Source organism: Dermochelys coriacea, chromosome 3, assembly GCF_009764565.3.
Source record: "Dermochelys coriacea isolate rDerCor1 chromosome 3, rDerCor1.pri.v4, whole genome shotgun sequence".
NCBI lineage: Eukaryota > Metazoa > Chordata > Testudines > Dermochelyidae > Dermochelys > Dermochelys coriacea.
In genome coordinates this window covers 50,659,928-50,686,845 of record NC_050070.1, presented here as the reverse complement: position 1 = coordinate 50,686,845, position 26,918 = coordinate 50,659,928, and the positions used below count along the sequence as shown (strand labels likewise).

The following is a 26,918-nucleotide window of genomic DNA, read 5'->3' as shown; positions in this document are numbered from 1 at the left end:
ACACATTACTTGTTATAGAGCAGGGGCACAGTTCAGTTCAGTTAAAACACAGTGTAATAATTATAAATATACAGTAAGCACCACATAATTCACAGGTTCATTAAAAGAGTGTGATATTTATAAACATACACCATTCACTATGCCATTCCTAGTGATCTCCAAAACTTTAGGATGAAGACCAAGTAATGCACTTGTCCAGCACAGCATATTACTGTAACAGACAGTTAAAGTGCCCTTTCAAAGCCTCCCTCAGCCACATAGCTCTATGCTGAGCTCTTCTAATGGCCCTTGTGTTCGTCTGTTCAAAGCCAGCAGACAGCTGCTCCATTTCCACTCTCCACTCCAGAAGCAACTTTTCCTCCTTTGGCTCATGGATATTATGCAGGACACAACAGGCATATATATAGCCGTTGGGATATTTTTCTCATTGAGTGAGAGATCAAGTGGATAAACATTGACAAGCATCCCTTCAATCTGCCAAAAGCACATTCAACTGTCATTCTGCACCTCCTGAGCTGGTAGTTGAATCTTTCCTTGAAGCTGTCAAGGTGGCCAGTGTATGGCTTCATGAACCAGGGGACAAGGGGTAGGATCACAATTGGCATTTCAATATTGTCAATTGTCATCCATTGATTGGGAAAAAATATCCTGTGTTCTTAAAGATGCAAGCATCATGCACCTTTCCTGACCAGCCCACATTGATCTCAGTGAAGCATCCATGCTGATCCATTAACACTTGCCCAACCATAGAGAAGTAGCCCTTTCTGTTGATGTACTCTGTGGGAAGGTGGGATGGGGCCAAAATAAGTATCTGAGTGCTGTCTATCACCCACCACAGTTCAGAAATGCCACAGCTACAAATCCAGCCACAATGTCCTATACATTGCCTAAATTCACAGTCCTGCATAGTAGGATATAATTAACGAGCCTACACACTTGCATGACAGCATACCCAACTCCATGATTTTCCAACTCCAAAATGATTTTCCATTGACCAGTAGCAATCTAGTGTTGCAAACTTCTACAGTCTGATCATGACACGCTTCTCAACTATCAATACAGCTCCCAGTCTGGTGACCACATACTAGAGGGTGGGTGTGAGCTCAGCACAGATATTCATGAATGTGGCCTTTCTTAGTTGAAAGTTCTGCAACTATTGCTTGTTATCCCAAACCTGCATTATGATGTGATCCCCACTAGTTAGTGCTCATTTCTCACTCCACTATCTGGAACTTCTCCATGAACACCACAAACAACCCTGAATTATTTTTTGCTCTGTCCCTTAGAAATCAGTTCTAAAAGTATAATCATGTCTCCCATTGTTGCAGTACTTCATGTGGCTCTGAAAATATCAGAGGATCATTTTGTCCTGGGTTTGCAATGTTCATGACAATAGTGCAGAACCCCGCAGGCTCCATGCTTCTGTCAGAGATGGCAGGTAGCAACAAACGCCATGTGTGTTTGTGGGATTTTAAAGAAAGGCACAAAAATTACAGATTGGGATGGCATTATAGAATGGAGAAAAGTTGCCTGATGGATATGACGCTACACACCCTATTCTTCATAGAGATATTGTTATGGTATGAATGTGGCATAACTAAGGCTATGTTTTAGTCATGGCAATTTTTAGTAAAAGTCACAGACAGGTCACAGGCAATAAACAAAAATTCATGGCCTGTGTCCTGTCTGTGAGTTTTACTAAAAATACCAGTGAATAAAACTTGAGTGGGGGAGCTGCCTGGGGGCCCCACAGGAGCTGGGGGAGGGTGGTTAGGGGGGAGTGGGCGGTGGTGCATGGCCCGGGATCCCAGCTGGTGCTGGGTGGGAGTGTGGGCAGAGGCATGTGGCCTGGGACCCCCATTGGTGCTGGAGGTGGAGGGGAGGGCAGGCCTGCTGCAGAAATCACAAAGGTCATGGAAAGTCACAGAATCCATGATTTCTGTGACAAACCCGCAGCCTTAGACATAACTAAGATGTGTTTTATGCAAGATGGGTTTTGTGAGATATCAATTGAAACATTATGATTTGCTGAATATAATTATCCTATTTGTATGCATGTATCATTTCTGTATCTGAAGTTAGGAATATTGACCATGTAACAATTACAAGTGGGTTTACACTCGTGGGTTTACAGAATGCAATCAGTCAGGATGGGCCATTAAGGAGAACAATAGGACTTTGAAGATCTCCCACCTTCCTGAGAAGCTTCCTGGGATGCTATTTGACTCATGGCTTCTTTGACACTGCAGGGTCATCACGATGAAGTCATCTGGTACTGGATTCCATGATAGAATGCCAGTATTTTTCCACTGGGGGATGGGGTGAGGAACCACACTGGAAAACAAAGGGTTCCCATCATATGTAAAACCTATTTAAGACAGGGGAGTGACTTAATCAGGGGTCATTCTTCACTGAATCCCCGCCCAGGATGACTGCTGGAAACATCTAAGAAACAAAGACCAAAGTGGGGGTGAGGAAGAGAGAGGAGCTGAGCCCAGGCTGAAAAAGGTATCTGGCCTGTGAAAGAAATGCCTAAAACAACATTTAGGGTGAGAAATTACTACTTGTAACCAGTTTCTTTGGTGTATTAAGCTTAGTTTGTGTGTTTGTTTTATTTGCTCAGTAATCTGCTTTGATCTATTTGCTATCCCTTATAATCACTTAAAATCTATCTTTTATAGTTAATACACTTGTTTTTGTTTTCTCTAAATCAATTTGTGCAGGGGCAAAAAGCTATGCATATCTTCCTCCACATTGAGGGAGGGGGTGGATTTCATGAAAAAAACTGTACAGTTTTTTGTGCAGTGCAAGACAGTACAATTTTGGGTTTACACTCCAGAGGGGGTGTGCACTTGAGTGCTTGGCAATTCCCTAGCTGAGTCTTCCCATGCAGTGCTGATTTCAGTGTCTGTGTCTTTCTGCAGCTGGGTGTGCTGTAGGAGGTTTGAAGGCCTGGCTCAGCAGCACAATGTAAGGGAGCCCAGGCTGGTGGAACAGGGGGTGGGCTCAGTGGTACCCCAGTACATCAGGTGGCACCCTAGAAAGTGGGGGCAACCCATCACAGTTGACCTCTTGCTCCCAACTCCCCTCCTCCTGTTTGACTTGTGCCCCACAGCACATTGGGAAAATTCCCCAAAAGGCATTGCACCAGTGGGTGGTGCATGGCACCCTAGAATGCCTATCACTGGTGCACTGCACTTTGTTTCAACATGAACTCCTAGTGAGTATGTATGGCACGGACATGTGTATGAGCGATATACTAACTGTGGCAGCTTTATGCTGATGTAACTTGCATCGATCAAAATTTGTAGTGTAGATGTGGCCTAAGAAATAGAGAAACTCCAATTAGTGTGGTGTGCTGATGCTCCAACTTGAGGAGTTAGATCTGGTTTTGGGGAAAAAGAGTTCATTACCATTTCAGGTGGGGATCTAACAGCAGTAGACTCGAAAGGACAAGTTGCATATTGGAGGGGATCTTGGTCTCTCTTGCTACAGTGTGGGGCTGGATCTCAGCCAGGTTTACACTTGGAAAGCTTTGATGGTATACTATATCAGCCAAATGCTCCTAGTGCATATCCAGCTATACCGGGAAAATGGTGCTTTTGAGTGTATAGCTTATTCCAGACCTTCCCTCCCTCCAAGCAAAGTAAGATATACCAGCAAAAGCACAGATTTGCCAGTGTAACTGCTTCTATATTAGGGGCCTTTGGCAGCACAGCTAAGTCACAGATCACACCTCTTCACACTCCTGACTGATACAGCTATGCTGGCAACATCTTGCTATGTAGACCTGGCCTCAGACAGAAGAGGTCAGAGCCAGGGCTTGCTCTTTGGACATGTAAAACTTGCATTCTCACCGTAGTCACAGAAAAGAAACTCCTCATCTAGTTTAGGAGATATGTAATTTAGATGAGTTGTGCAAGCCCTTTCCTTTGTTTCATATCCATTTTTTCCTTTTAATAAGTCTTCTTTTAAGGAATTGTTGGGGGGTGGGTGGGGAATTTTAAGCAAGCTGGCTCCAAGGAGAAAAGAATCCTGCGACTTTAAAGGAGAGAGATACTACATGATAAAGAACTCATGGGACTTAAACCACCCAGCCAGCTCAGGACAGGTGTACTACAAACTTTCCCAGCACAGCTATGTGAGTCAAGGATGTGAAGAGGAGTGTCAGGTTATACCAGCCCCTAGTTATAGAATCATAGGACTGGAAGGGACCTTGAGAGGTCATTTAGTCCAGTCCCCTCCACTCATGGTTGGACTAAGTATTATCTAGCACAGTTTTGCTGGTGTATCTGCATCCACATGAGGAATATTGTATATTGTACATGAGGAGTATATTGGTATAGCTATACCAGCAATGCCTTTCAAGCATAGACCTGGCCTCAATCGAAGGACACAGGTAGAATTATTCTCTTCCAGTAAGGCGTTTTGCCCTCAGTCTGTGGCAGGCAAACTCCTGGACAGGAACAAGACCAAAGAAGAGATGTGATTTGAAGGGTGGTTGGGTCACACCTTTGCTTAGAGGTCAGGCACCAATCAGCCATTGCTGAGAAGGAGGATGAACAAATTCATGTTGTATGTAGAGAAAAATTTAAGCATAATAGAGAAACAAGGGGAAACATATATTGTGTTAACACTGATATGTTATTTAAAAGCATTAAATAGTAAGCATGACATGTAAAGGTGCGTGAAGCTGTAGAAGACAAAATAGAAATACTGCAAGGGCAAAGTGTGACAAAACAGACTCCTTTGCAGAGCAAAGGAAAATGTGCAGTGCCTGAACATGATAAAGTCAATATGCTGGTACTCATGGACCAGGAAACAGAAACAGGATGCAAACAAATGACACCCAATTTCACAGCTGTTAGCAAACAAACAAGTAGCACAGAGGGAGAGAGATCACCTCCGTTTACAAATAGATTTCAGTTGTGTGTTTCTAAGTTGCTGTTAGTAACCAAGAAAAATAAAAAGTATATTTGAATTAAACAAATGTGATGGAAAACTTCAGAGCCAGATTAATTCTCAGATCACCAAGAGCATCTGATGGTGTAGTCCCAGGCCCAGAGCTTCAACAGCAGACAGTCTACTTTGAGGGGTGGCTACTTATGGTGTAAAAAAGCTGTAAAAAAAACAACAACAAAAAAAACTTTCCTTCCACTAGGAGGCCAGCACAGCCTGAAGAGTCAGTGGTGCGGGCCACAGGGTGTTGTGGCCAGGACATAACTGATTCAGCACTTTCCCACTGCAGCCTCCATAGGCAGGGCTTATATGGAGCCCAGCACTGGCTGAACCTGCAAGGAAGGTGGTAATGGAAACAGCCTCTCTCCTGCCTCAGGGGCGCTTCCTCTCCTGGTGTAGTGTCCAGCTCTGGATGTCTCTCTAAAGGCTGGAATGCTTGAGTTAACATGACCTAGTGCAGAAGCAACCAATTAAAACATCAGAAGAACTCTATTGTTTCTCATTTATTTATGAGTTTGCTGTTGTAATGGGAAAGCTATAATTTAACAGATTTAATTTCAATTCTGTCTGATTGCTTAAATGGCATATTTAATTTAAATACCTTTGAATTTAAATAGGTTTGAATTTGTCCTTGTAAACTGGTAAATACAGTAATTTATTGGTAATTAGCAGTGTGCTGATAACTTGAGTATGCCGATCACAGTAAAATGTGTCCCCAGCATCACAGCTGCAGGCAAGTAGTTTTCTGAACCCTAGACTTACTATGCAAGACCCTTCTCTGTAGTAAATGAATATTTAGTGGTATTAGTATATTTATAACCATGAGGTACCTGAATCCTACTGAAACTTTTTTTGTAATCTGGCTACAGAATGACTGTGTCAGTAAATCCATGTGATCATGTTTCAACCAGATTTGGATTTTACCTGCAGTCACCATGAGGTAATTATCTATTCTTAATAAATTAGAAACTCAACTATGCTGAACTACTAGAAAACAGGCTTGGTTTTCATTGTTTTAGGATTGGGTGATAACTTATTTGTGACAGGTATAATCATTTAAATTTGATCTGCTTCTTTCCCTGGCTGACATTTAAAACCTGAAACAGAACAGGTGAAAAATATGGATAAAATAATGCTTCTGGTAGTTAAATTACCATAAGAAGACAAAGGGGAAAACACGGACAGAGAACAAAAAAACAAAATAAAACCAAAACATAGCTGCATAGTTTAAAAAAAATGGTAATACTTCACTGTTAATAAAATGCCCAAACAATTTAGAAATAATATTGCATCTTTCCCCTTTAGTTATTATTATAATTATTATACACATTTCTAAGTTCCCCACCACATCTAGCTGTCATTACATGAATTTAGTGCATTTTATCCCTTATTAAAGAGAAGAGATCTCTGGCCCTCTTCCCCTTCCCCATTACTTAATAGTAAAAATGTTTACTTAAACGTTATGAGAATGCTTTTCAGAATAAATTAATATCTCATATTGCCCCGCAAAGGCAAGGCCCCAGTAAATTCCACTGCAGCTGGCTCCCAAAGTTCAAACCTGAACTCTGTCGGCTGAAGCATCCCTGTTGAATGGAGTTGCTGTGGTAGAGTGTGGTGGGAGATGTGGCCTCCGAGATTTTCATGGCCTAACTCAGTCTTTCCCAAACTTGGGATGCCACTTGTTAAGGAAAAGCCTTTGGCAGGCCCGGCTGGTTTGTTTATCTGCCAGGTCCCCAGGTTCGGCCGATCGTGGCTTCCATTGGCCGCGATTTGCTGTGCCTGGCCAATGGGGGATACAGGAAGTGGCATGGGCCGAGGGACATACTGGCTGCCACTTCCCGCAATCCCCATTGGCCAGGAACAGCAAACTGCGGCCAGTAGGAGCAGCGATCAGCCAAACCTGTGGACATGGCAGGTAAACAAACCAGCCAAGCCCGCCGAGGCTTTCCCTGCTCAAGCAGCATTCCAAGTTTGGAAACACTGACCTAACTAATGTAGAGTTTAAAAGCTGAGGACCAAGACCCCAATCCCAGGTCCCAAACTCTGTCTCCTAGGAGTAGTTCTTATTCAAATAAGTAGCCCCATTGATTTCAGTGGAATTACTCCATCAAGAAGGAATACTCACAAGAGTAAGGATTTGCAGAATTGGATCCCAAGACCATGAAGTGGTCCCAGGATTTAATGGGCAGTCAGTGCAGTGCACTGTTATGATGTGTCCTACTTGGCCTGCCCTGTCTATGAGGCAAGCTGCTGTATGATGAACCAGGATCCTTTTTACCAAGCTTTCAGCTCTTGTGATGATGGTTTTATGATGTGGTTACCTCAGCTCCATGAGTGGAATGAGCCCACCAATTCCTACGATGTAATAGCTGTCAAATGGTAATGACTTTTGGTCATTGCCTGACTTGGACTGGAGTTGAACCAGTGACTTAAAGGTGATAGGCTCCATATCTCATTGCTTGGGAGGGTTGCTCCATAAAGGATGGTATATGATAGGAATCAACATATTACTTTAAGCATCTGTTACTGGTATGTTCTAACACTATTCCCAATTAAAATAAAAAATATGAAGAGTTATAGACAGGTAGGAACTCATTGTTATATATAGCACAAAGTACATACCTATGTAAATATGCTGTAAAGCTATAGTCCATTTTAATCAACAATCTAGCATAAAACAAGCATAAAGAAGTCTTGGTATTTTAGTCTTCAATTTCATGAACTCTGTTGAACCCTTGGAGCCTCATTATAGTAATATTTTAAAATATATTTGCTTCTTGGGCTTTATTAGCTGAATTAGTTTTTCATCTAATTTTATGTTTACTTGAACATATGATTTAAAGTGTTGTTAAGTAAGATAGAAACTTACTATAAGAATAGTGAATAATCTATTCACTAAGAATAGTCAAAATCAAATACTGAGATCTAATAAAGTTCAAATTCATGAGCAATTCTCATGAGGCATATACATCTGATTTATCCAGTAAATTAAAAATTTTGAATAGCAGGATGCTAACTAGTGAAGTTATCTGACAAAATTAGTGTTTTTTCTGTTACCAAATTGGTAGAAATTAGAATCAATGTATTTAGTTTAGTTTTCACAAATATTTCCCAAATAGTGTAAGAAAACAGTTTGCCAGCAACCCAAAGGCTAAAATACTTTCTCTGACTATGTCTCTGGCATTTTTCTATTTGCGTGTTTGATTGTTTACCTAAGTGATATGATATTGTTTCTGCTCCCTTGCTGGAAGTCAGGTGGCACCTTAGAGACTAACACATTTATTTGGGCATAAGCTTTCACGGGCTAAAACCCACGTCATCAGATGCATGGAGTGGAAAATACAGTAGGAAGATAGGTTTCAGAGTAGCAGCCGTGTTAGTCTGTTTTTGCAAAAAGAAAAGGAGTACTTGTGGCACCTTAGAGACTAACAAATTTATTAGAGCATAAGCTTTCGTGAGCTACAGCTCACTTCATCGGATGCATTTGGTGGAAAAAACAGAGGAGAATCTCTCCTCTGTTTTTTCCACCAAATGCATCCGATGAAGTGAGCTGTAGATCACGAAAGCTTATGCTCTAATAAATTTGTTAGTCTCTAAGGTGCCACAAGTACTCCTTTTCTAGTAGGAAGATATGTATATATACACACAGAGAACATGAAAAGATGGGGGTTGTCTTACCAACTCTAACAAGATGAATTAATTAAAGTGGGCTATTATCAGCAGGATGAAAAATCACTTTTGTAGTGGTAATCAGGGTGGCCCATTTCAAACAGCTGACAAGAAAGTGTGAGTAAAAGTAGGGGGAAATTAGCATGGGGAAATAGTTTTTAGTTTGTGTAATGACCCATCTGCTCCCAGCCTTTATTCAGGCCTAATTTGGTGTCCAGTTTGCAAATTAATTCCAGTTCTGCAGTTTCTCGTTGGAGTCTGTTTTTGAAATATTTTTGTTAAAGAATTGCCACTTTTAGGTCTGTAACTGAGTGTCTAGGGAGGTTGAAATGTTCTCCGACTGGTTTTTGAATGTTATAAATCTTGATGTCTGATTTGTGTCCATTTATTCTTTTGCATAGGGACTGTCCGGTTCGGCCAATATACATGGTAGAGGGACTTTGCTGGCATATGAAGGCATATACTGTATCACATTGGTAGATGTGCAGGTGAACGAGCCCCTGATGGTGTGGCTGATGTGATTAGGTCCTATGACGGTATCTCTTGAATAGACATGTGGACAGAGTTGGCAACAGGGTTTGTTGCAAAGATAGGTTCCTAGGTTAGTGTTTTTGTTGTGTGGTGTGTAGTTGCTGGTGAGTATTTGCTTCAGGTTGGGGGGCCTGTCTCCCAAAGTCTGTGAGACTGAGGGATCGTCCTTCAGGATAGGTTGTAGATCCTTGATGATGCGCTGGAGAGGTTTTAGCTGGGGGCTGAAGGTGACAGCTAGTGGCATTTAGAACATTCAGACTCCACTCCATGCATCTGATGAAGTGGGTTTTAGCCCACGAAAGCTTATGTCCAAATAAATTTGTTAGTCTCTAAGGTGCCACTGGATTCCTCGTTCTCTTTGCTGATTCAGACTAACATGGCTACCACTCTGAAACCTGGCTGGAAGTCAAACTTTTTAAATAGGAGTATAATGAATGAGAAATAGCCAGTAACAAATAGCAGATCACACACTTCCAATATGAGTTTAACATGAATTAATGAAAAATTACTGAAACTTTCATGATTCACAAACGTTCCTATGATTCAATGAGCCATCTTTTAAATATGCATACAGAACAATATGACCCCATGTAAAATGGAAGAAGGAACTCATGTTTATTAACAAAAAATAATGAATCACTTATTGTATTATTTAATCAGTTCTAAATTTAGCTATTTATTTATAATCTGCACTCTGAAATCACCAAAGGCCATGAGGTTAGGGCTACATTGTGCTAAGCACTGTACATACACATAGCAAAAAAAGTCTCTTCCCGAAAGAGTTTATAGTCTAATTTAACATGACAGACAGAGGGTGGGAGAAGAAACTAGAGCAGTGGTTCTCAGTCAGGGGCACATGTACCCCTGGGGATACATAGAGGTCTTCTAGGGGTACATCAACTCATCTAGATATTTGCCTAGGTTCACAACAGGCTACATAAAAAGCACTAGAAAAGTCAGTACAAACTAAAATTTCATACAGAGAATGATTTGTTTATATTGCTTTATATACTATACACTGAAATGTAAGTACAATATTTATATTCAAATTGATTTATTGTATAAATATATGGTAAAAATTAGAAAGTAAGCAATTTGTCAGTAGTAGTGCGGTATGACACTTTTGTATTTTCATGTCTGATTTTTTATGTAAGTAGTTTTTAAGTGAGGTGAAATTTAGGGGCACACAAGACAAATCAGCCTCCTGAAAGGGGTACAGTAGTCTGGAAAGGTTGAGAACCACTGAATTTGAGGCACAGAGAGGTCAAATGACTTGCCCAAGTCACATAGTAGGCTAGTGGCACAACCAGGAATATAATCTAGGCCTCCTGATGTCTCCTCCAGTTCTCCATCAACCTGACCATATTGCTACTTCTGTAAGGAGCCATTTTAGCAGAACAGACCTGCACCTAGGATTATAGACAGGGGAAACATCTTTACAAAAATATGTACCTCATTGTAGATAAATCCACTTCAGCTGTTGTCTCACAGGGATTTCTGAAAGCACTGACTGACTTAAAAGAGCTCAGCCCATCCTACATTCTACCCTATTGTGGTGAGGACACCCAGGTTTGCTAGGTGGATGACTGAGAGCCCTACTTGGCTCCCACCAGGTCCAACCCTTCTAGCTCCCTTCCACGATTTTTGGGGAGGCAGTATTAATCCCAGAAAACAAATGTTACACTCAGCTAGAAAACAACACTTATCTGGGCAGAACAAACTCTTAATTAGTCCAAGAGACCATACAGGGGCCCCAATGGGGAGTCATACATACCCCTCCCCAGAAGAATAGCATAAGCGTAATATACTGAATGTCCAATGCTAGATACACAGAAGAATGCTTTCTAACCCATTAGGAGTCCAAACGGATCCCCAGACCCAGACTCTTAGCCCCAAACAGAGTACCTTCTGCCCCTTGTACTGGTCAGTAGTGCTTAAGTATGGGTGCAAGCTCATTTAGGATAGTCCTAGTCTCTGTGATGTCTCCTGGCATCTGTCACTGTGCGGGTCCAGACTGTTCCTTCAGCCTGGCTGTGATTCTACCCACAGCATGCTCCTTGGGGCTGATTATCGAGGCACAGGTTCAGGCTAGGTTTAGGCCTGCTCCCTCTAGAAGCAATAGTAGCCAATCCAAACACCTTCAGGCCTCAGCCTCCATGAACTCTCTCTTTATCTTCTCCCCTATGTCAGCTGATAGGTGACTGGGCCAGATCCAGATTGGATGCTGGAATGGATTTCCTCCAAGGGTGGGATTTCCTCACAGTGCCCTAGCCAACCAGCACTCTGGGGACAGCTCCCTTCCCTGTCTGCCCCCTAATTAGTCATGGCTTGTGGAGTGCTGCTGGCCCTTTCACACTACTGATGATGATGATCTGTGGCTCCATACTACTAAACATGAGAATATGTGAGGAAGAAGCCAGTAGGGTTATTAACAGAAATAACAAAAGTGGACTCAATTTGCAGTTTCTACTCTCAGGTTATTTTCTTGTTTGCTTAGGTGATGAAAAATAAGATGTAATATTATTGATACAGAAGAACCTTGGTACAAATATAACGCAAATCAGAAAAGGGAAATTTCTATCATAAGAGTCTTGGTCCAGGACTGGTGCTCCCAGGAACTACAATAATACAAATAATAAAAATAATAAGAGTTGAAGGGCCATAGTTTGCCTTCATTTGCACCAGAATAAGTCTGATAGAAAACCATTAAAGTCAATGTAGTTACTATGAATATACATAAGTGTAATTGAGAGCAGAATTTGGCCCATGTGGTCTCAGGTTACCTTGGAAATAAGATCTGGATTCCCCAGGGTTGTATTAATAAAAATAAATGCAGTCAGTAAATGTTTCAGATCATATTCCACACCAAACACTTTCCTGGGCTGTGTGGGACTGAAGAGAGTTGGTATCTCAAACAGAGAACTCTGTATTCCCTAAGGATCAGAGGGGGAGCCGTATTAGTCTGTATCCACAAAAGATTCTGTTAAACTTTAAGGTGCCACCAGACTCCTCGGTGTTTCTGTATTCCCCAGTTTTTGTCAATGTCAGAATGGCTTGATGTCAACATAACACCTGCCATTCTGAGGCCAATTACATGTATCCATTATGAATGGAATAAACTGCTTGTCTTTGGAAGAAACAAACCCCCTATTCCCTTCCCATTTGCACAAGATGTGAAAAGTGAACAGTCTTTATCTTAACTTATAAACAGAGGTGGCTTTGGGAAAACACAAAAGTTATGGCAGAACCTCAAAATTCAATTTAAAAAAGTTCTTTTGACATAATTAGAAAACCCAAATATTTTTGTTTTAAATTCAATTAAAGAAATACTGTTTAATTATTCGCAAAAAGAAAAGGAGTACTTGTGGCACCTTAGAGACTAACAAAGTTATTAGAGCATAAGCTTTCGTGAGCTACAGCTCACTTCATTGCTCTAATAAATTTGTTAGTCTCTAAGGTGACAAAAGTACTCCTTTTCTTTTTGCGAATACAGACTAATACGGCTGCTACTCTGAAACCTGTTTAATTATTGTAGCTGCTAAGTGCTGAAATAAACCACGTGCTTAAGGAACCAGGAGCATGACAGATGTACCACCACTCAGTGGCAAGCACTGCAGATACTTCTGTAAGCCTTCTGCCAGTCACAGTTGGCAGCAACAAGGGCCGGATTCAATATCTAGGGTTTCCTTTTCAACAATACAACACAAAACCAGCTCGAGACCCCACCTAGTGACATGGGACAACTATACTCCACTCCCTGGGTGCCTCTAAGAGGCAATATTTCCCTTCTCACAAGCACAGAGTCCCATCATGCTAAGCACTTAGGCAGGGTGTGTGTGCCCATACAAATGAGATCAGCTCCTGAAGTCCTTTTCCACATCTCATCACTAGATGTCAGTGGAGGGCTCATTCAGATTCTGTTTACACTTCAGCAACTCAGACATATGGCTAAGGAAAAGGGTATTTCATTAGGGCTGGCAGGAAAGGTTTATATTACAGATACCCTAGGAACAGTTGCTTGCACAGTTGCAGTTCAAAATGAGCAGTAGCACTTTTGGGGGCAGTCCAGTTAAGAGTCAGGGCTCTTCAGGTCTAGTGCCAGTTTCTAGTCCAGCAAATAGGAGCTTGCAGTTTTTCAAGCCTGGCTCAGTTAGTCTCTCACTGGGATCCCTCTACATGGGCTTCATGCCCGGCCACTGCTGCTCCCAATACATCCCACACAGACCCACACTCAGCTGGAACATTCAACAAGCACAACCTGTTCCACAGGTGGCTCTGAGTAGAGTTCTTGTTGGTTTGTCTCTGTTTTCTCTACAGCCTCTGGCTGCCACGAGCCCAAACACTTCTTGGCTGAAGATCATTCCTCCTACCTGTCCAAGGGAAAGGGAAGTGGGGAGGGGACTGGTTGTAGCTGTAGCCCTACTTAGCCGGTTCATCACAGCTGATTCCCAGCAGTACTTGGTGGTAAGGAAAACATTTTTTTAGTTGTATTTCTCATTGAAGTAGATTGAGAATATTATTGGAGGTGGATGGCCAAAAGGGATTTCTTATCTGTAAGTTGCCACCTCTAAGATGCAGGGAAATTAACCACTGCCCCCCCGCCACCCTCTGCTCTTCCTCTCTCAGGCACCACCGCCCTCCAGCACCCTGTCTCCTCTCTGTCCTCTTTGCAAAGCTGGGCTGGGGGCATTTCAAGGTTTCTTTGCTGTGGTAGATGGGGCAATTTCCTGCAATACCCTTGAAAGACCCTATTACGGTAAATTTATGTATTATTGTGGGCCAGGATTGCTGTAACCGCTCTGGGGATATGTGACAGATGTAAGACCTGGCAGTTCAAAGACTATATTGAAAATGTGTTAGATGAAAATTGGCTTTTGGGACAATAAGCATAAAATGAATTTCTTGGGGAATTCCTAGGGAAAGGTTAATGTAAACTACCCAACCCGAGTTATGCAAAAAACTCAGCCTTTTTGAAGCTACGCTTTGAGGAAAGGGTGGCTGTCTGCTAATTCTCTGTTACAGAAAACCAAGGTCAAAGGGCCAAGCTTTATGAAGAAACAGTTAATCTGCACAGCCTGCATTCTGGTTCTGGATCTAAGATGGATGAACTTGTAACCATGGAGAAAAAACAGCTTTGGACGTCGAAGAACTAAAACCTACCAGAGACCTATGTTGGAATTGGAGGTGACCTCTGATAACTTTTTTAGCATGGTGTTGGTGGTTTTATTGCTTTGATATGTTCTCTCTTTAATGCTTTCACCTTAAAAATAAATGTGCTTAGGAAGAGCTGTGTGGGAAGTTGTGTCTGCAGGCAATACACTGGTCATAACTCTCAGTGAGAAAGCAAAGTGTACATGCTGGCCTGTTTCAGCTGTCTGGCATGCTAGGAATATCATAATGTTAAATCTAGGGAGTTGTGCAACCTTAAAATCCCTAGTCGGAAAGTTGAGCTATGTGGGTCCCTGCCCAAGAGAGGTGACAGCTGGGAAACCAGGAGTCTAGGGTGGGAAACCTTGGTGGATCATGGAGGGGGAACACAGGGGGAACACCCTGAAACTATGATATTTGCCTTTTTCCCTTCCCTCCACTTGCTGTATTCCAGGCCCCTATCAGGCTGGAAGGTGGTTCCTGGCCTCCACAAGCAGTAGGCAGGGAAGGCAGCCCCACAACAATGGTCACAACAAGGACACGGGCAATCTGACATAGTGGTCAAATGCAAGAAGGTCAGAATCTGAGACAGGCCAGAGGGCAGACCAGGAGTCAGGCATCAGACAAGGTCAGGTTACCAGGAGATCAGAGTCAGGCAGCAGGTGACAGACAGTAATCAAAGAGTGAGGTCAAGGACAAATCAAGGTGAGAAGCCAGAATCTAGGGTCTATGATTAGCAGCTCTGGAGAAGAAGTAGACAGGCAGTCTGTGTTGCTCATCAGTAAGGCTACCGGGTATTTTTCACGGGTATTTTTAGTAAAAGTCATGGACTGTAAACAAAAATTCACAGCCCGTGACCTGTCCATGACTTTTACTATATACCCCTAACTAAAACTTGGGCCGGGGGGCCATGGATACTCCGGATGGGGGTGATACAGGGGCTCTGCGGGTTCTGAGGGGGGAGACCAGGCCTCAGCGCACAGCCCAGGACCGCTGCTGGTGCTGGCAGGGTTGGGAGGGAGAGGGTTGCTGGGGCGCACAGGCTCCCTACCTGGCTCCTAAGGGGAGGAGCAGGCAGGGGAACTCTGTGCGCTGCTCACCCCACAAGCACTGGCTCTGCAGCTCCCATTGGCCGGAAACCACAGCCAATGGGCACTTTGGGGGTGGTGCCTGCAGGGGCGGGGAATGGATGGAGCCCCCTGTTCCCTCCGCCTAGGAGCTGCAGAGATATGGAAGTGGGAGCTGGGGAGCCCCCCCACAGGTAAGTGCTGCCTCTCATGCAACCTCCTACCCAGCTCTGAGCCCCCACCTGAAGTACTGCTGCTGGCCCAGGGGCTGCTCAGCCAGACAGCACCTGAGCCAGCACCGGTCGCTGCAGAAGTCACAGAGGTCACAGGTGCCAACTTTTGTTGGCGCCGGTGGGTGCTTGCACCCCCCGGCCCCGCCCCGACTCCACCTCCTCCCTGCCCCTATTGGCCCCTCCCCAAATCTGCGCCCCGGCCCCACCTCTTTCCCTAGTGCACCGCATTCCTCCTTCTCCATTCCAGTGCTTGCGCCATGAAACAGCTGTGTTTAGGTGCAAGCACTGCGAGGGATGGGAGAGAAGTAGGATGTGGCGGCATGCTCAGGGGAGGAGGCGGAGGTGAGCTGGGGTGGGGGGGAAGGGGCAGGGAGCTGCTGGTGGGTACAGAGCACCCACCAATTTTTCCCCGTGGGTGCTCCAGCCCCAGAGCACCCATGGAGTCGGCACCTATGACGGAGGTCACAGAAAGTCATGTAATCTGTGACTTCTTACTCATCGGTCTTACTTACTTATTTCTTACTCATCAGTCAGCCCCTTAGCATGGCTTCCCGATTCATATATTGGTATCAGCCAGTCAATGGGCTGTGAGGGACTGCCACTCCAGCCCTGTAGGGTAGTACTTTCTGTCGAGCTTAGCTTTGCCGGGTCCTCCCAGGGACATCTAGTCTAAGCCTCTAGTGGCACTGGGGATGCATCTGTAGCACTGAACTTCCAAGGTTCTAGTTCTGCAATTTCTTACAACAAGCCCTCGTCCCAAGATAGTAGCTAAAGAATCTGGCCCACTCCAGATCATGCCAGGAAGGAGGTGAATGCTGCTGAGTCCTCCCAGGGAGGAATGGCCTTTAAAGGGACAGGCCTTCAGGAAGTTTCCTCCACACTCAAGGTGAGAGAGAGGGCAAACAACCCTACCACATCAAATCATTTAACTGGGAAAGCAGTATAAAAAGTGTCCAGGCTGGTTAATAACCTACGAGGTGGAAAGTCATCTGTTGTTTTTAATTTAGAATTTAAAACAAGTCACACACAAAATCATCTAGTTCTGGATATTGCTAGGCCATGTTAGTAAATGCTCTAACTGCATGTTTCCCTTGTCTTTACTACCCCATTTTCTCCTACTGTATGTTGTATTCACTTTTGTTTCTTGTGTTAAAACACACTGTGAGCTCTTTGGGGCAGAGACTCTCCTTTGTGTTTGTACACCACCTGGCACAATGGGTTCTGATCCTGGCTTGTGCCCTAGATGCTACTGCAATATAAATACTACTACTGCTAATAATTTAATAAGTGGCAAGATAAGAGAGCATGTCCTATGGTGACCATATCCAATGTCTAATCTGTAAGTTGAAAAACTTTTTGGATGATACTCAGAGGATGTGTAACGTTTTAGGGAACTTTATGCCAAATAGAGCTGGTCAAAATGACTTGCAGATGAATATTTGAGCAGGGGATTGGCCTAGATGACCTTCTGAGGCAGAGGTGAAAGTAAATACCAGGGTGGGTGCTTCCCCAGGCGCAATTTAAAGGGCCTGCGGCTCCCAGCAGCAGCTAGAGCCCCTGGCTCTTTAAATTGCTGCCAGAGCCCCGCTGCCGGAGCCCTGGGGTAGCAGCGGTGTGGCTGGGGCGGCGATTTAAAGGGCCTGGGGCGGTAGTGACGGCCGAGCCCCTGGCCCTTTAAATCATCCCCAGAGCCTCGCTGCCGCTTCCCCAGGGCTCCAGCAGGCTCTGGGGACGATTTAAAGGGCCTGGGGCAGTAGTGGCAGCCGAAGCTCTGGGAAAGCTCCAGCCACTGTTACCGCCCAGGGCCCTTTAAACCGCTGCCAGAGCACCCGGCTGCTGCTGTTACCGCAGGAGGGGGAACAGGGTGGACTGGGGCTGGCTCTGACCCCCAGCCCTGCCCCTTCCTCCCAAGTCCCAGCCCCGCCCCTTCTGGGGGCCAGAGCTGGCCCCAGCCCAGCCCCGTATCGGTAAGTCCCTAGACTTACTTTCACCTCTGTCCTGAGGTCTCTTCTAACCCTAATATTCTGTGATTTGTATACAAAACCTCATATTTTGGTGCAGTTTTTGGGCCTCAAAACCATTACTGCAGGGATTACTTTCATGAGTAAGGCCCATTCATGTGGGTAATGGCTGTTGTACCCTTTGTCAATTTGATCTATGGTGAAATGTTTCCATTCCTGCTATGATATGAGATTTTCTAAGTGAAAATGGTGAATTTTGTCCAAGAGGGAAATCTGCCATTTTTGCAATGGAAAGAGCATATTGCAAGTGAAATGACAGCCTTCTGTCTCCAGAAACTGCTTTTTGTTTCCATGAAAATTCAAGGAGAGAATGAAGAATGCACTGATTTTTGCATGCCTGTGAGTCCATGAGCTTTTGTTGGCTTTTCTGGCAGCGTACATTGTGGGGGGGGGGGGTTTGCCCAGCTTTAACTCTCATGTATAAAAAGTCATGTCTCCACTGCTAGGAGTTGTAATTTTTGCAGGATGAGCAGGAGGAAGGTAGAATTTGACCTAAAGTATTCAATATATTCTGAGTAAGTTAATGACTGAGAATGTGGTCAAAAGGAAGACCAGGAGCCTTCCAATCTCTAGTTCTGGCTGAACTATGCAGGGTGCCTAAGCCAGTATGTGTGTGATGGGAGGAGGGCAGGTGAAAGTGGCTTTAAGTCACCTTTCTGCTTCTCTGATCATTTACTTGACTGGGGTGGGGCAGAGCAAACCAGTCCCTGTTGTAAATTATGCTGGCTATAGTATTCCTTTAGGAACCACTCTGCTAGCCTGGGCTCACTGGAGTGCATGCTGCTGTATTGACACCCAGTCTGGCACCATCTCTTCCCTCTGTGTCCTACACCTGGGTTGGAGGCAGGGCTGGGGTTGTTGAGCAGAGGGCCTAGAAAAGGCTATGGTGGCTTTATACTACCCCTGGATTCCTCTGTGTCAGGTGAATTCCTGGATGCCCTGTTACAGTAGCTCTTTCCCCTTTGTCCTACCATAGCAGTGCAAAGGGACAGAGCTTAGGCCCAGGATCTGGTCCAAGGATGTGAAGATTTTATTCACTCAGATTTCCGAGTCCTCTACAAGTGTTTTCTGGCTCTCCGCTCAATAGAGCTAATCAAACTACACCAAAGTTAACTGAAAAGGGATGTGATCAGACTAATACATTGTGTTTTTAAAATATCATCTTCATTAGCCCCTGAAAGCAACTCTAAATCCATTCTACGGCAAGGCCTCTACTATAGACCGAAAGTTCAGACTCATTTTAAATTTGGGAAAGTATACCTTGAATGGCACCCCTTGGAGAACTGTATTGGTCCTATAATACAACATTTTCATGCCTTGTGCACATCTAAAAATGATCTGGGTGAAAGTAAGGTCAGGCTTGGTAGAAATATAGAGAAACAAATGTGTACAGTTGTGGTCATTAGAAAAAAATTGGTGGAGATGAGTAAGGCATGTCTCTGGAATTGTCACTGAGAACACACACAGTTATAAAAAGCTGCATTTTTCTAGGTGAATTAAACACAAAAATAAGCAACCATGTCAGAGACTTCTAAACTGTGCAAATTGAGGACTGTTTAATATTTCAATCTAATGAGAATAAATTCTAATTACCAGTAGCTCCTCCTTCAAATTTCTCATCAAGATCCATCACTGAAATGACATCTATAGGATATCAGCCAATTTATGAGAAGTAAAATGAGTGTCTGATGAGGAAAGACAGCATTTTATTACTCTTTCTTCTTATGTGTGTGCACATTAATATACACCCACACACTATACATACTGTGGCAAATTGCCAGTAAGATTATGATAGGTTCCACGCTTCCTCTTCTTGGGGAGGGTTCAGGATGCAGTTTCCTGCCCCAAACTATCTACTGTCCCACTAGTAACCCAGAGAAGGGTAGTGGAGAGGGGGGGACCCAGGCCCACCCTCTACTCTGGGTCCCAGCCCAGGGCCCTAGGGATAGTGGTAAACCACTTGAACTAGTGCTTCCTGCCCCTGGGCTACTTCCCTCTCCTGCTCTTCAGCTTGTGGGGCTTCCTGCTCTCTCTCTCTCTCTCTCTCTCTCTGCACAAGCTGAGTGTCTCTTTACCTAGGGTCTTGGTCTTCCAGCCAGCCACAGCACTTCTCCAAACTGCTCTCTGCTCCAACTCCTTCCCCTGGCTGATTGAAGCAGGGGGTTTTTATCAAGTGACTAACTTCAGGTGCTCTAATTGGCTTCAGGTGCTTTTAATTAATCTATAGAAACCTTTCTTCCTGATACAGGGAATAAGGTTTCTCTTCATCCCGGGACTTACATATCTCTCCTAGATCACTCTCCTGCTGCCTTCTGGCCATGCTGTATCACAATACACACACACACACACACACACACACACATACACAATTTGCATGTACAGGTGTACGTTTGTTTTACATCTGTGTATGCAAATCGTATACATTTGATTGTATCCCTCTCCTGTTTGTGTGTCACTCCTCTGCTTAGATAATAAACTCTTAGGCACTGAGATCCTGGCTTCGTACATGTTTGCATAGTACCTCACACAGTATCCCAATAGGCACAAAAATATGAGTTAAATAACCGTTTAAAAGATTCTTTTCTCCCCTTATTATATTCCTTTTATATTTTCTGTTTGTTGAAGAGATCACTCAGTGATGCATTATGGGATACCACAGATTACAAGGATTGAATGGGTTGAAATAAGATGTCTGGTATTTGTGATGCTACATTCTATGTTATTGTCATTGAATCTGGAAACTCCAAAAAGATTTCACAAAGAAAAAAGCCCAGTTAGCGAAAGCATTAAAAACAGAAATCTGTACTAAACCCATTTTTTTTGCTTTGCACTTTAGTTAAAAAGGAAAGATCAGTTCAGACTTGAAAAAGCTTCAAATTCCATAAAAATTCCTGCAAAGGAGAACTTAGACAAATTAAACCCAGGACACAGTCTACCAATTCAAATCAAAGCCAAACAAACAGAACAGAGTAGACAAGTCTTTCACAAGATGTTTTTCAGTGATCTATTTCAGAGCTGACTTGTGTCATGGAATATTTTTTCTCTGAATAGGAAAAACACTAATGTCTGTTACCACATCATTCTGTCTTGAAATACCTTATGCAACTGACTGTCACTTTAAAAGTACAGGTTTCAGAGTGGTAGCCATGTTAGTCTGTATCAGCAAAAAGAATGAGGAGTACTTGTGGCACCTTAGAGACAAACAAATTTGTTTGAGCATAAACTTTTGTGGGCTAAAATCCACTTCATCAGATGTATGCAGTGGAAAATACAGTAGGAAGATATATATATATATATATATACACACAGAGAACATGAAAAAATGGGTATTGCCATGCATACTATAACGAGAGTGATCAATTAAGGTGAACTATTATCAGCAGGAGAGAAAAACCTTTTGTAGTGATAATCAGGATGGGCCATTTCCAACAGTTGACAAGAAGGTGTGAGTGAGGTGCCACAAGTACTCCTCTTTCTTTTTCTTTTCTTTTTTTAATGAATAGTATCTAACACTGAGAAGTCAGCTGGTTTGGATTTTCCATTGTGTTAATGTGAGGCAAATTTGTTTTTGAGCCATGAAGACAGGTTATGGGTTTCCAAAGATTCAGAAAGGTGTTCTCAGGAAAAGAGATATTTTTCTTAATATTTTAGACTGTAGCAAATATTTTCCCATCATCAAATCTTTACTCAAATAAATTGATGGCAACACCAAAACTCAGATTTGATCACTCCTAGATTTAATATGCTGTTTCTTGTAGAACTGCTCATGTAAGGTAAAATTTTCAAAAAAGCTCCTAGCTGATTTAAGAGCCTCAATTTTATTTCAAAAGTGGCTTTGGGCATTTAGGAGAGATTTAGGCTCCTAAATGCCAATCTCTTTTGAAAATGGGACGTAGGCACTTTTGAAAACTTTATCCTTATTGTAAAAAACATTATGTGAAATTAGTCTTTTTAATATTTCCAGCATCTGGATTACAGGAGTGCATCTGCCTGACACTTACCTTTACAATTGACCTAAAACCAATCAGCATAACCATTTGCTTGCTCAAAAAAACTGTAAAGGTTTGAAATATCACTATCGCATTAAATGTATAAGAGTCCATTCACTCCACATGATAGCTGTTGACACCACTGGGAGTTGGATTGGGGCCCTAATTTTGATTTGAAGTCTATTTAGCTTAAAAACAGAAGATTGAGAAGGGACTTGATTACAGTCTATAAGTCAGTGGTGGGCAACCTGTGGCCTGTCAGGGTAATCCACTGGCAGGCCACCAGACAGTTTGTTTATATTTGAACGGCCACCCGCAGCACCTTTATTTACATTTGCACGGCCACCTGCAGCACTCAGGAATACATTTTTATAGTGAGAGTAATTAACCATTGGAATAATTTACCAAGGTTCATGGTCCATCACTGGCAATTTTCAATCAAAATAGACTATTTTTCTAAAAGGTCTGCTCTAGTAATTATTTTGGAGAAATTCTATCGCCAGTGTTCTTGGAATCTATGAATCAGCACTGCATACCCGTGTTTTCTCTTTCATGGAAATCTCTAGCTAAGGACACAAATACCAAGCTGTGATCCTAGGCACCCCTGTATTCACACCCTACCCACTGTTGCAATAATATTTGTACAAAATATGCTTTGTGAGGTATATGAAATATAATAACACAGTGGTTATTAATATCATAGTAAAATGTATTTGCTAACATATGTGAAGTTATGAATACTCTTGGTATTCTGTTTAAGACCAGATAGCCTAGCCTAGATAAAGGTAATAAACAGGTCTGTCCTAGGCAAAGGAAAGGGGTTTATCTCAATTTACATATTAGAAGTAAACAAAGCCATCAAGCTAAATCAGTGAGTGTTATCCTGATCCTGAACTCAAAAGACAGAGAATTAACATGGCACACAAGACAGAATCCCCAGCAGATCTTCTTGATCTGTAAGACACAGACATCCCTTTGGGGATAGAAGGAACACAGAGAGACTCCATCTTTAGCCTTCACCTTAGGAGACAAAGGAACAAACAATTTGATTTCAGTGATGGGTCCTGGCCAGGGTGGCCAGTAAAAGCTGGACAAGAGACCATCTTAAACAAATATTGTATCTTGCTAAAACTTATAAGTTTTAAACCTTTGGATGAGTGTTTTTGCTTTTATTTTGCTTGTAACTATTTTTCCTTTAGTTCTTTTATTTAGTATCATTTAATTCATGTTCTTTTGTTAATAAAATTTATTTTACCTTCATTATAAATTACCAGTGCTGTGTAAGTTCAGTAAAGTGAGTGCTTCTAGACAGCTAACAGAATATAGTTTTACTGCCCATCTAAGGGAAGCAAACATAGCACTTTCTCTGTGAGGCTCAGCAAGAGGGACAGGTTCCTGCAGTAGGACTATTATGGGTTGAATTCAGGGCTGGAAGCTTACTAAGGTCAGCCCACAAGGAGGAACCAGGTTGGGTATAGCCAGGGTGAGGCTTGTAGGCTGCTGGCAGGCTGTGGTGGGTCAGAGCTCTGGACCAAAGCCACACAGTCACAAGGCACCCTGGGTAACACAGCAGATGGTGACTGAACCCCTTACTGGTCACATTGGTATAGCTGAACCAGGATTTACACACCATTTGTTGGTTAACTGAGGTTCACATTTCCAGCACTTATAAACCGGTTTTAAGTGAGTCACAAGTGAGAAGGTTGGGAACAGGTTAAAGACTGGTTATAGGTTTATTATTTTCTGTTGGTTAGTTTTGGATAAGGGGATTAGAACAAAAGTAAAGCATAAACATGAGCATCAGAGAAGTAACCACAAAGTTAGAGCTCACTAGGTTGACACAACAGAAAAAAAAGCATGAATACCAAAGTGTGAAGCTGACCTGAGAGCCAAGGGGCGGGAAGGCAGAAAAGCAGCAGCAAGAAGACCTCCACCAGCAGGTGCTAGAAACTGAGAGGGAGAAAGAGGAGAAGGAAGCAGCTGCACACGAACAAGCCATGGACAGAGGTGCTGGAACAATTTTTATAGTGGGTATGCTGAGAGCCATTGGACCAAACTGTAAACCCTGTATATAATGAAAATCACTTCAAGCCAGGGGGTGTAGCAGCACCCCCTGCACCCCTAGTTCCAGCACCTATGGCCATGGAGATGAAAGAGAAGGAAACTCAAGAAAAAGAGAGGAGAAAGATGCATACCCATACCATAATGAACAGGCAGGGGCTGATTCCACAGGCAAAGGCAGGTTTGTGGGGCTCTGGACCAGAGCAAGTGGGGGCCCCTCCACACCCCTTCCACCTGCAGTCCCCCTGCCCCTCCCAACACTCCTGTCAGGGAAATGGGATCAGGGCATGGGGGCTTGCCCTTCCCCACCCCCCCTCCACTCCGGGTCCCAACCCAGGGACCCTGTAGCTGGCAGCCACATACTGCCCCTCCTCTAACCCTGCCGTCTCCTTCCCTGGGCTGCTTCCCCACAGCCCTAGCACCTTCTCCACCCTTGTTTCAGGGCCTCAGTCTGACAGCTGTCAGCCTGGAGCTTTCTCCTACTCTGCTGACCCTGCCCGGCACTGCTCTGTCCATAGTGCTTCAGCCTTCTAAGCAGCCAGTCCTCCTCCCTTACCCTTCACGGAGTGACTGCCTGCTCCTCTGCTCAGCAGCCCCTTCTTTAACCCCTTACCTACCAATGAGGGGCCACTGCCCCATCACAGGCACATTTGAAGGTTTAGTGAGTATCTTAAAGTGGGCTGCCAGCTGTATTCCAACAGCAGTTCTGTTGTTGATTATACTGATATTGTGTAAAGTGGAAAATATATAGTAGCTTGCAGCAAAAATGAATATTGTGCTGTAATCTAAGAGGAGATTTGTGCAGACAAAAAGACAACTGTGTGGGGAGGGGACAGCCTCAGCCCTGGCTAAGCAAGAGAAAGCAATTTTCTTTCAGATGTTGAAAGTGCCATGGCCAGCTCCTGCATAGCAGAGGAGAGTAGTGAGCATACAGAATCTGAAGGAGGAGGAGTTATCCCTGTGACTGGAGAGGCTGTCTGCAGCCAGGGGTTTGCAAATGAAAAGAGAGCAGAACCTATGCTAGAAGACATCCGTGGTACGATCTGGGAGGGAAAATGGGGAAAGATTTTTTTGAAGAGAAAGGGAGATTGTACAAGTAACTTACATGGAAGAAAGATAAAAGCCCTGGAAAACCTTAAAAGCAATTGATTGTGCCCAGGGTTGGCACTAGAGCAAATGGTTCCCCAAGTGAGGAGCATCTTTGGTGCTCCCCCTTCATTGTTAAACTTTTGAATACTATACAGCACCCTGAGCCTGGCGCCCCCAAGCCTGGCACCCCAAGCAGTCCCCTAGATCTCCTGGCCCTAAATCCAGACCTGGTTGTGTCTGACCAGCATCATGGACACTTAAGGTTGCTAGCACATGATTATCATTTTGCTGGTCAGTTGGAGGCATAGAGAACCTATGATAGGTTTAAAGAAGATTTTCACTGGCTAGGGATACAGAATAATGTAAAAGACTATTGCAGATCTTGAGACTTATGTCAAAAGAGAAAGAAACTTTCAGAACCCCCCAAAAGTTCCTCTAAACCCCTTATCTGTGACATGAGACATATTTCTTAGGTTAGCAATGGACATTGTAGGCCCTATGTTACATCCTACCTAAATATGAAATAGATACATCGTTGTAATGGATTTTGGCACTAGATATCCAGAGGTAATAACTCTAACATAGAAGCTGACCCTGTAGCAAAAGCCTGTGACACTCTGTACCGCAGGAGAATATCCTACATCCCCATGTTCATCCTTATAATATGATTATGTGGTATCCAATGCAAAGTTTGTCATGTTTGTGTGTCTTCGGAAGGCTCATGATGCACTGAGCCATTGTTGTTATAGTAATATTATAGGTTTAATTTCATGTATATAATTATGAGGCTGAAAATATGTTCTCATGGCTTAAAACAAGCCCAGGCAAAACTCTCCAGGAGCAGAGGGGCAGTTCACACCTCATTAGGGCATGTATGGAACAAACCCAGCCCAGCCTCACAGGAACAAAGGACACTGGCCTCGGCAGCAACGAAGGATCTGTTGGACTCTAGAGTGAGTGACTCCCCTTCTCTTGGTCAGTTTGGGACTCCGATGAGGTAATGCTCACCTGACTCTGAAGTGGGGGGGAAGCAAAACCAAGAGGGAAGAAAGAACTTGATAAAAGGAGAGATGCTTGCCATGGTCTCCCTCTTTCACCTCCATCTATAGACACCATCACCAAGCGGCTGAAGCGCTGATGACTGGGAAGAGCCTGGCTGAAGGGCAACCAGCCAGCCTGTGGTGAGAAGCATCTAAGTTTGTAAGGGCACTGAAAGTGTTAAGATCAGTTTAGAATGCGTTTTGCTTTTATTTCATTTGACCCAATCTGACTTCTTGTGCTTTGACTTATAATCACTTAAAATCTATCTTTTGTAGTTAATAAATTTGTTTGTTTATTCTACCTGAAGCAGTACATTTGGTTTGAAGCATGGCAGAAACTCCCCTAGGGATAACAATCCTGGTACATATCAATTTCTTTGTTAAATTGAAAATCTCATATAAGCTTGCAGCATCCAGTGGGCATAACTGGACACTGCAAGATGGAGGTTCCTAGGATTGTGTCGGGGACCAGAGATATTGGCTAATGTCATTCAGTTGAACAATTAAAGCAGTGGCTGTCCAAAAGTGCTCACTCACGTAGCTGGGAGCAGCTTACATGCTAGAGGTTGTGCATGAACAGCCCGGGAGTTGGGGTTCTCACAGCAGAGCAGGGGAAGGCTGGCTCCCAGAGTCGAGGGTTGGAGTGACCTAGCAGATCACCAGTCCAGAGAACACCAGGAGAACGTCACAGTAAGCCCTTTTCAATATTTTCAGCAGAGTGGTTTTTTCCTTAAACAGATTTGATTAAATTGTGGGTCAAATTTCACGTCCCAGCTATTCAGTGAATGGTGTAAGTTGTGTGAAGTGAAATAACTAAAATAACCCATATCACCCAGAGACAAATATTCTGGTGGAGAGGTTCAATGGACCATTTGATCTTCTGTATGGAAGGAAAGTGAGGGGACTCCTAAATCTCATCAGAGACTCTTGGGAAAGGGACACTGAGGGGGAGTCAGTGAATGAGTATATACAAAGGTTCATAAAAGAGTTAAGGCAGGAGTTCTCGCAACAATTTTTTTGATGGCCTCATAGACTCATAGCCTTTAAGGTCAGAAGGGACCATTATGATCATCTAGTCTGACCTCCTGCACAATGCAGGCCACAGAATCTC

The 26,918-nt window shown here is 43.5% G+C and overlaps 1 long non-coding RNA gene across 1 annotated transcript in view; it reads right to left on the bottom strand.

Moving 5' to 3' along the window:
- Positions 1-26,491, bottom strand: part of LOC122459650 — a 28,723-nt gene extending 2,232 nt beyond the window's left edge. The window contains exons 1-3 of the long non-coding RNA XR_006280472.1: positions 26,364-26,491; positions 9,457-9,461; positions 460-474 (exon numbers count right to left, since the gene is read on the bottom strand). This is a non-coding gene — a long non-coding RNA (uncharacterized LOC122459650). The remainder of the gene's footprint in view (positions 1-459; positions 475-9,456; positions 9,462-26,363) is intronic.
- Between the last annotated feature and the right edge of the window lie 427 nt (positions 26,492-26,918).